Consider the following 11,205-nt stretch of genomic DNA (forward strand, 5'->3'; position numbering starts at 1 on the left):
CTATTAATATTCCACTAAATAGGTAATTAATCGCTCATTCAAACTTTTCATATAATCTATTAATATTCCACTTAATATGTAATTAATCGCTCATTCAAACTTTCCATAAAATCTATTCATATTCCACTCAATAAGTAATTAATCGCTCATTCAAACTTTTCATATAATCTATTAATATTCCACTCAATATGTAATTAATCGCTCATTCAAACTTTTCATATAATCTATTAATATTCCACTCAATATGTAATTAATCGCTCATTCAAACTTTTCATGAAATCTATTAATATTCCACTCAATATGTAATTAATCGCTCATTCAAACTTTTCATGAAATCTATTAATATTCCACTCAATATGTAATTAATCGCTCATTCAAACTTTTCATAAAATATGTTAATATTCCACTCAATATGTAATTAATCGCTCATTCAAACTTTTCATAGAAGCTATTAATATTCCACTCAATATGTAATTAATCGCTCATTCAAACTTTCCATAAAATCTATTAATATTCCACTCAATAAGTAATTAATCGCTCATTCAAACCTTTCATAAAGCTATTAATATTCCACTTAATATGTAATGAATCGCTCATTCAAACTTTTCATAAAATCAATTAATATTCCACTCAATATGTAATTAATCGCTCATTCAAACTTACCATAAAATCTATTAACATTCCCCTTAATATGTAATGAATCGCTCATTCGAACTTTTCATATAATCTATTAATATTCCACTCAATATGTAATTAATCGCTCATTCAAACTTTTCATAGAATCTATTAATATTCCACTCAATATGTAATTAATCGCTCATTCAAACTTTTCATAAAATCTATTAATATTCCACTTAATATGTAATGAATCACTCATTCAAACTTTTCACTAAATCTAAAAATATTCCACTCAATAAGTAATTAATTGCTCATTCAAACTTTCCATGAAATCTATTAATATTCCACTCAATAAGTAATTAATCGCTCATTCCAACTTTTCATAAAATCTATTAATATTCCACTCAATATGTAATTAATCACTCATTCAAAGTTTTCACGAAATCTCTAAATATTCCACTCAATAAGTAATTAATTGCTCATTCAAACTTTTCATAAAATCTATTAATATTACACTTAATATGTAATGAATCGCTCATTCAAACTTTCCAGAAAATCTATTAATATTCCACTCAACATGTAATTAATCACTCATTCAAACTTTTCATAAAATCTATTAATATTACACTCAATATGGAATTAATTGCTCATTCAAACTTTTCATAAAATCTATTAATATTACACTCAATATGTAATTAATTGCTCATTCAAACTTTTCATAAAATCTATTAATATTACACGTAATATGTAATGAATTGCTCATTCAAACTTTCCAGAAAATCTATTAATATTCCACTCAACATGTAATTAATCGCTCATTCAAACCTTTCATAATATCTATTAATATTACACTTAATATGTAATGAATCGCTCATTCAAATTTTCCAGAAAATCTATTAATATTCCACTTAATATGTAATGAATCACTCATTCAAACTTTTCATAAAATCTATTAATATTCCACTCAATATGTAATTAATCGCTTATTCAAACTTTTCATAAAATCTATTAATATTCCACTCAACATGTAATTAATTGCTTATTCAAACTTTTCATAAAATCTATAAATATTCCACTCAATATGTAATTAATCACTCATTCAAACTTTTCATAAAATCTATTAATATTCCACTTAATATGTAATGAATCACTCATTCAAACTTTTCATTTAATCTATTAATATTCCACTCAATAAGTAATTAATCGCTCATTCAAACTTTTCACAAAATCTATTAATATTGCACTCAATAAGTAATTAATCGCTCATTCAAACTTTTCACAAAATCTATTAATAACCCACTCAAGAAGTAATTAATCGCTCATTCAAACTTTTCATAAGATCTATTAATATTTCACTCAATATGTAATTAATCGCTCATTCAAACCTTTCATATAATCTATTAATATTCCACTTAATATGTAATGAATCGCTCATTCAAACTTTTCATAAAATCTATTAATATTCCACTCAATAAGTAATGAATCGCTCATTCAAACCTTTCATAAAATCTTTTAATATTCCACTCAATAGGTAATTAATCGCTTATTCAAACTTTTCATAAAATCTATTCATATTCCACTCAATAAGTAATTAATCGCTTATTCAAACTTTTCATAAAATCTATTCATATTCCACTCAATAAGTAATTAATCGCTCATTCAAACTTTTCATAAAATCTATTAATATTCCACTTAATAAGTAATTAATTGCTTATTCAAATTTTTCATAAAATCTATTAATATTCCACTCAATAAGTAATTAATCGCTTATTCAAACTTTTCATAAAATCTATTAATATTCCACTTAATATGTAATGAATCGCTCATTCAAACCTTTCATATAATCTATTCATATTCCACTCAATAAGTAATTAATCGCTTATTCAAACTTTTCATAAAATCTACTAATATTCCACTTAATATGTAATTAATTGCTTATTCAAACTTTTCATAAAATCTATTCATATTCCACTCAATAAGTAATTAATCGCTTATTCAAACTTTTCATAAAATCTATTCATATTCCACTCAATAAGTAATTAATCGCTCATTCAAACTTTTCATTTAATCTGTTAATATTCCACTCAATAAGTAATTAATCGCTTATTCAAACTTTTAATGAAATCTATTCATATTCCACTCAATAAGTAATGAATCGCTCATTCAAACTTTTCATAAAATCTATTCATATTCCACTCAATAAGTAATTAATCGCTTATTCAAACTTTTCATAAAATCTTTTCATATTCCACTCAATAAGTAATTAATTGCTGATTCAAACTTTTCATAAAATCTATTCATATTCCACTCAATAAGTAATGAATCGCTTATTCAAACTTTTCATAAAATCTATTCATATTCCACTCAATAAGTAATTAATCGCTTATTCAAACTTTTCATAAAATCTATTCATATTCCACTCAATAAGTAATTAATTGCTGATTCAAACTTTTCATAAAATCTATTAATATTCCACTCATTAAGTAATTAATCACTCATTCAAACTTTTCCTAAAATCTATTAATATTTCACTCAATAAGTAATTCATCGCTTATTCAAACTTTTCATAAAATCTATTCATATTCCACTCAATAAGTAATTAATCGCTTATTCAAACTTTTCATAAAATCTATTCATATTCCACTCAATAAGTAATGAATCGCTCATTCAAACTTTTCATAAAATCTATTCATATTCCACTTAATAAGTAATTAATCACTCATTCAAACTTTTCATGAAATCTATTAATATTCCACTCAATATGGAATTAATTGCTCATTCAAACTTTTCATAAAATCGATTAATATTACACTCAATATGTAATTAATTGCTCATTCAAACTTTTCATCAAATCGATTAATATTACACTTAATATGTAATGAATCGCTCATTCAAACTTTTCATAAAATCAATTAATATTCCACTCAATATGGAATTAATTGCTTTTTCAAACTTTTCATAAAATCTATTCATATTCCACTCAATAAGTAATTAATCGCTCATTCAAACCTTTCATAAAATCTATTAATATTCCACTAAATAGGTAATTAATCGCTCATTCAAACTTTTCATATAATCTATTAATATTCCACTTAATATGTAATTAATCGCTCATTCAAACTTTCCATAAAATCTATTCATATTCCACTCAATAAGTAATTAATCGCTCATTCAAACTTTTCATATAATCTATTAATATTCCACTCAATATGTAATTAATCGCTCATTCAAACTTTTCATATAATCTATTAATATTCCACTCAATATGTAATTAATCGCTCATTCAAACTTTTCATGAAATCTATTAATATTCCACTCAATATGTAATTAATCGCTCATTCAAACTTTTCATGAAATCTATTAATATTCCACTCAATATGTAATTAATCGCTCATTCAAACTTTTCATAAAATATGTTAATATTCCACTCAATATGTAATTAATCGCTCATTCAAACTTTTCATAGAAGCTATTAATATTCCACTCAATATGTAATTAATCGCTCATTCAAACTTTCCATAAAATCTATTAATATTCCACTCAATAAGTAATTAATCGCTCATTCAAACCTTTCATAAAGCTATTAATATTCCACTTAATATGTAATGAATCGCTCATTCAAACTTTTCATAAAATCAATTAATATTCCACTCAATATGTAATTAATCGCTCATTCAAACTTACCATAAAATCTATTAACATTCCCCTTAATATGTAATGAATCGCTCATTCGAACTTTTCATATAATCTATTAATATTCCACTCAATATGTAATTAATCGCTCATTCAAACTTTTCATAGAATCTATTAATATTCCACTCAATATGTAATTAATCGCTCATTCAAACTTTTCATAAAATCTATTAATATTCCACTTAATATGTAATGAATCACTCATTCAAACTTTTCAATAAATCTATGAATATTCCACTCAATAAGTAATTAATCGCTCATTCAAACTTTCCAGAAAATCTATTAATATTCCACTCAACATGTAATTAATCGCTCATTCAAACTTTTCATAAAATTTATTAATATTCCACTCAATATGGAATTAATTGCTCATTCAAACTTTTCATTAAATCTATTAATATTACACTTAATATGTAATGAATCGCTCATTCAAACTTTTCATAAAATCTATTAATATTCCACTCAATAAGTAATTAATTGCTCATTCAAACTTTTCATAAAATCTATTAATATTACACTTAATATGCAATGAATCGCTTATTCATACTTTCCAGAAAATCTATTAATATTTCACTCAACATGTAATTAATCGCTTATTCAAACTTTTCATAAAATCTATTAATATTCCACTCAATATGGAATTAATTGCTCATTCAAACTTTTCATAAAATCTATTAATATTCCACTTAATATGTAATGAATCACTCATTCAAACTTTTCACTAAATCTATAAATATTCCACTCAATAAGTAATTAATCGCTCATTCAAACTTTCCAGAAAATCTATTCATATTCCACTTAATAAGTAATTAATCACTCATTCAAACTTTTCATAAAATCTATTGATATTCCACTCAATATGGAATTAATTGCTCATTCAAACTTTTCATTAAATCTATTAATATTACACTTAATATGTAATGAATCGCTCATTCAAACTTTTCATAAAATCTATTAATATTCCACTCAATAAGTAATTAATTGCTCATTCAAACTTTTCATAAAATCTATTAATATTACACTTAATATGCAATGAATCGCTTATTCATACTTTCCAGAAAATCTATTAATATTTCACTCAACATGTAATTAATCGCTTATTCAAACTTTTCATAAAATCTATTAATATTCCACTCAATATGGAATTAATTGCTCATTCAAACTTTTCATAAAATCTATTAATATTACACTTAATATGGAATGAATCGCTCATTCAAACTTTCCAGAAAATCCATTAATATTCCACTCAACATGTAATTAATCGCTCATTCAAACCTTTCATAAAATCTATTCATATTCCACTCAATATGGAATTAATTGCTTTTTCAATCTTTTCATAAAATCTATTAATATTACACTTAATATGTAATTAATCGCTTATTCAAACTTTTCATAAAATCTATTCATATTCCACTCAATAAGTAATGAATCACTCATTCAAACCTTTCATAAAATCTATTAATATTACACTTAATATGTAATGAATCGCTCATTCAAACTTTCCATATAATCTATTAATATTCCACTCAATATGTAATTAATTGCTCATTCAAACTTTTCATAAAATCTATTAATATTACACTTAATATGTAATGAATCGCTCATTCAAACTTTCCATATAATCTATTAATATTCCACTCAATATGTAATTAATCGCTCATTCAAACTTTTCATAAAATCTATTAATATTCCACTCAATATGGAATTAATTGCTTTTTCAAACTTTTCATAAAATCTATAAATATTCCACTCAATAAGTAATGAATCACTCATTCAAACTTTTCATTTAATCTGTTAATATTCCACTCAATATGTAATTAATTGCTCATTCAAACTTTTCATAAAATCTATTAATATTCCACTTAATATGTAATGAATCACTCATTCAAACTTTTCATAAAATCTATTAATATTACACTCAATAAGTAATTGATCGCTCATTCAAACTTTTCATAAAATCTATAAATATTCCACTCAATAAGTAATTAATTGCTCATTCAAACTTTTCATAAAATCTATTAATATTCCACTTAATATGTAATGAATCACTCATTCAAACGTTTCACAAAATCTTTAAATATTCCACTCAATAAGTAATTAATCGCTCATTCAAACTTTTCACGAAATCTATAAATATTCCACTCAATAAGTAATTAATTGCTTATTCAAACGTTTCACAAAATCTATTAATATTGCACTCAATAAGTAATTAATCGCTCATTCAAACGTTCCATATAATCTATTAATATTCCACTCAATATGTAATTAATTGCTCATTCAAACTTTTCATAAAATCTATTAATATTACACTTAATATGTAATGAATCGCTCATTCAAACTTTCCATATAATCTATTAATATTCCACTCAATATGTAATTAATCGCTCATTCAAACTTTTCATAAAATCTATTAATATTCCACTCAATATGGAATTAATTGCTTTTTCAAACTTTTCATAAAATCTATAAATATTCCACTCAATAAGTAATGAATCACTCATTCAAACTTTTCATTTAATCTGTTAATATTCCACTCAATATGTAATTAATTGCTCATTCAAACTTTTCATAAAATCTATTAATATTCCACTTAATATGTAATGAATCACTCATTCAAACTTTTCATAAAATCTATTAATATTACACTCAATAAGTAATTGATCGCTCATTCAAACTTTTCATAAAATCTATAAATATTCCACTCAATAAGTAATTAATTGCTCATTCAAACTTTTCATAAAATCTATTAATATTCCACTTAATATGTAATGAATCACTCATTCAAACGTTTCACAAAATCTTTAAATATTCCACTCAATAAGTAATTAATCGCTCATTCAAACTTTTCACGAAATCTATAAATATTCCACTCAATAAGTAATTAATTGCTTATTCAAACGTTTCACAAAATCTATTAATATTGCACTCAATAAGTAATTAATCGCTCATTCAAACTTTTCACAAAAGCTATTAATATTGCACTCAATAAGTAATTAATCGCTCATTCAAACTTTTCACAAAATCTATTAATATTGCACTCAATAAGTAATTAATCGCTCATTCAAACTTTTCACAAAATCTATTAATATTGCACTCAATAAGTAATTAATCGCTCATTCAAACTTTTCATGAAATCTATAAATATTCCACTCAATATGTAGTTAATCACTCATTCAAACTTTTCACAAAATCGATTAATATTCCACTCAATAAGTAATTAATCGCTCATTCAAACTTTTCATTTAATCTATTAATATTCCACTCAATAAGTAATTAATCGCTTATTCAAACTTTTCACGAAATCTATAAATATTCCACTCAATAAGTAATTAATCGCTCATTCAAACTTTTCATTTAATCTATTAATATTCGACTCAATAAGTAATTAATCGTTTATTCAAAATTTTCACAAAATCCATTAAATCCATTGTAAGGAAAACTTGTAATCCTTTGAGTACCGTGCGCACATTTTCCTGTTCTCTCGACCCAAAAAGTAGCGAGGGGGGTGGCGGGGGGATGTCCCTGCCTCCCCACCACCCCACGGTCCCACAACGATCGACGCCCAAACTACCTGGTCCTCAATGCTTACCCCTCCGTTTCTATTACCACCCCCAGATGCTTCTCCTGTGTGACGTGCTCCAAGGTTACCCCTCGTATCATGTAATCCCTATTTCCATTATTGTTACCATCCCCAGCACCTCACATTCATTTACGTTCTTCAGGGGTTCGCCGGAGGAAGCTTGGCCCAAGTCTTTCACGAACCGGATGGCCTGCCCTGACGTTGGACTAAGATTAGGGCAGTAATTTGTAATTTGTTCAGGATGCCAACGATAGCTCGCCTACTCTTCGCGAAGGACATAGTGGGATCTTTAATATCCACCAACTAATGTCGACAGACGGGCATACGTTAGATGGCCAAGTGAGTCTCCTGGTAAGCAGGAAGGTAAATTATGGGATTTACATCGAGGTCTCGGCCATCCTGCCAGCCCCCATAATTATAATGAGAATACAATAACAATAGGAGGCGAAATAACGACATCTGCATATAAATTATAAAATAACCAAGCAGCATTATAATGACCAAGTGAAGCTACCTGCGAAACCATGAATAAAAGGTGAGCTCCGACCAGCCAGTGTAAATATATGTATACACAATGGACGAGCCGAGAGCCATTTACAATGAATGGAAATAGATTTACTAAAATGAATCCGACCTCTCCGAATGCCAGTCTCACCTTAATATCGATGCTCCTTTAGCGGATGTACCGATGGGCTCGTGCAATGTGTGACGATCCTCGATTGTGACGCAATATCGGAGCTCGCGCTGAGTAAACCTCGCCCCCTGGCATCGCTTACAGTACTGAGAGGGTACAGTGGGGTTACAGTACAGTCAGAGCGTCATCAAGGCTCTCCCTTTGACTTTATGACTTGCGAGCAAATCACCTCCAAATTCATTCACCGCGTGGCCCGTCTGATTCACAAAATGACGTGCGCTGCAAAATGACGTCATCAAATGAGTTTTCCTGTTCTTGCACGGTTTACTGCCACGTATTTACACAATTCCAAAAAATATATTGATATCCATTTGGATATACAATAATGCTTCCAAAATATTCCCCAATACGGGGTCAAACTAAACACCGTTTGTATACTGAGTCATACTGAGCATCGGATGGCAAACGTAAGAGAAATTTGCGGACGCAGGACATACACCGCTTCTGTTCAGAATTTCAAAGATGCCTCAGAAGTCAGATCCGACGAGTCAAAACTGGAGGGAAACTGTTTTATGCAGAGGATGTCGTTATTCGCAGTAATGACGTCAGAGTTAGATTGTAAACGTCAACTGTTTATAAGGAGCGAAGTTAAGAGCAGGGGTCGAGAGAGGGTTCAATTCCGGAGGATTGGAGGACAGTGTTAAGTGTGCCAATATGGAAGGGGAAAGGTGCATGGGGATTAAACTCCTTAGTCATGTCATGAAGGTGCTGGAGAGGGTTCTGGATGGGAGGATAAGCTTGGAGGAGATTGGAGAAGAGCAGCAGGGGCTTATAGTTATAAAGGGAAGGAGGAAATGATGGATGGAATGTTCAGCCTGAGACAGCTGGTGGAGAAGAGGTTGGAGGTGCAAGGTGAAATGGCATTGGGATTTGTGGATCTGTGGAGAAGGCCTACAACACTGTCCGGAGAGAGATGGTGGTGGCGACACTGATATGGATAGGAGTGACGGAGGCAGAAGTTAGGTTGGTGGAAGCCACTTGGGCGAAGCTTCCCTGGACCAACCTCACAAGAACGTGGGAATATGTGTGGCAGTTAAAGAAGAACTCCATAGATGTTTGTGTGTTGTACGTTTTGGCAACAATATGGCAAGATTCACAAAGCATAGTCATGATATGTGTTGGCATGAGTTGTGGTAGGCATGGGCATGTGCATGAGATGTGGTGGGCATGACGACATGAGATGCAGTTCGCATGACGACATAAGATGTGGTGGGCATGACGACATGAGATGTGGTGGGCAGGACGACATGAGATGTGGTGGGCATGAACATGAGATGTGGTTGCCATGATGACATGAGATGTGGTGGCCATCACGACATGAGATGTGGTGGCCATGAACACATGAGATGTGGTGGTCATGATGACATGAGATGTGGTGGCCATGAACACATGAGATGTGGTGGCCATGATGACATGAGATGTGGTGGTCATGATGACAAGAGATATGGTGGTCATGATGACATGAGATGTGGCCATGAACACATGAGATGTGGTGGGCATGATGGCATGAGATATGGTGGTCATGATGACATGAGATGTGGTGGCCATGATGACATGAGATGTGGTGGCCATGAACACATGAGATGTGGTGGGCATGAGGACAAGAGATTGAACATGATGACATGAGATGTGGTGGGCATGATGTCATGAGACATGGTGGGCATGATGTCATGAGATGTGGTGGTCATGATGACATGAGATGTGGTGGGCATGATGACATGAGATGTGGTGGCCATGAACACATGAGACATGGTGGGCATGATGTCATGAGACGTGGTGGTCATGATGACATGATATGTGGTGGGCATGATGACATGAGATGTGCTGGCCATGAACACATGAGATGTGGTGTCCATGATGACATGAGATGTGGTGGTCATGATGACATGAGATGTGGTGGGCATGAGGACATGAGATGTGGTGGGAATGATGACATGAGATGTGGTGATCATGATAACATGAGATGTGGGTGGTGTCCATGATGACATGAAATGTGTTGGCCATGATGACAAGAGATGTGGTGGTCATGATGACATGAGATGTGGTGGCCATGAACACATGAGATATGGTGGGCATGATGACATGAGATGTGGTGATCATGATGACATGAGATGTGGTGGCCATGATGACATGAGATGTGGTGGTCATGATGACATGAGATGTGGTCATTAACACATGAGATGTGGTGCTTGTGGTGGGCATGATGACATGAGATGTGGTGGTCATGATGACATGAGATGTGGTGGCCATGAACACATGAGATATGGTGGGCATGATGACATGAGATGTGGTGATCATGATGACATGAGATGTGGTGGTCATGATGACATGAGATGTGGTGGTCATGATGACATGAGATGTGGTCATTAACACATGAGATGTGGTGCTTGTGGTGGGCATGATGACATGAGATGTGGTGGTCATGATGACATGAGATGTGGTGGCCATGATGACATGAGATGTGGTGGCCATGAACACATGAGATGTGGTGGGCATGAGGACATGAGATGTGGAAAACATGATGACATGAGATGTGGTGGGCATGATGTCATGAGACATGGTGGGCCTGATGTCATGAGACGTGGTGGTCATGATGACATGAGATGTGGTGTCCATGATG

At 31.1% G+C, this 11,205-nt stretch overlaps 1 protein-coding gene across 1 annotated transcript in view; it reads right to left on the bottom strand.

Annotated features, from left to right (window-relative positions):
- The window catches only part of TRPC1 (transient receptor potential cation channel subfamily C member 1), a 73,366-nt gene extending 64,693 nt beyond the window's left edge, over positions 1-8,673 (bottom strand). The window contains exon 1 of the mRNA XM_068134495.2: positions 8,547-8,673. The gene's annotated coding sequence lies outside the window, so the exon portion shown is untranslated. The remainder of the gene's footprint in view (positions 1-8,546) is intronic.
- Positions 8,674-11,205: the final 2,532 nt, after the last annotated feature.

The sequence above is a fragment of the Myxine glutinosa genome, chromosome 13 (assembly GCF_964187855.1).
Source record: "Myxine glutinosa chromosome 13, kmMyxGlut1.1, whole genome shotgun sequence".
NCBI lineage: Eukaryota > Metazoa > Chordata > Myxini > Myxiniformes > Myxinidae > Myxine > Myxine glutinosa.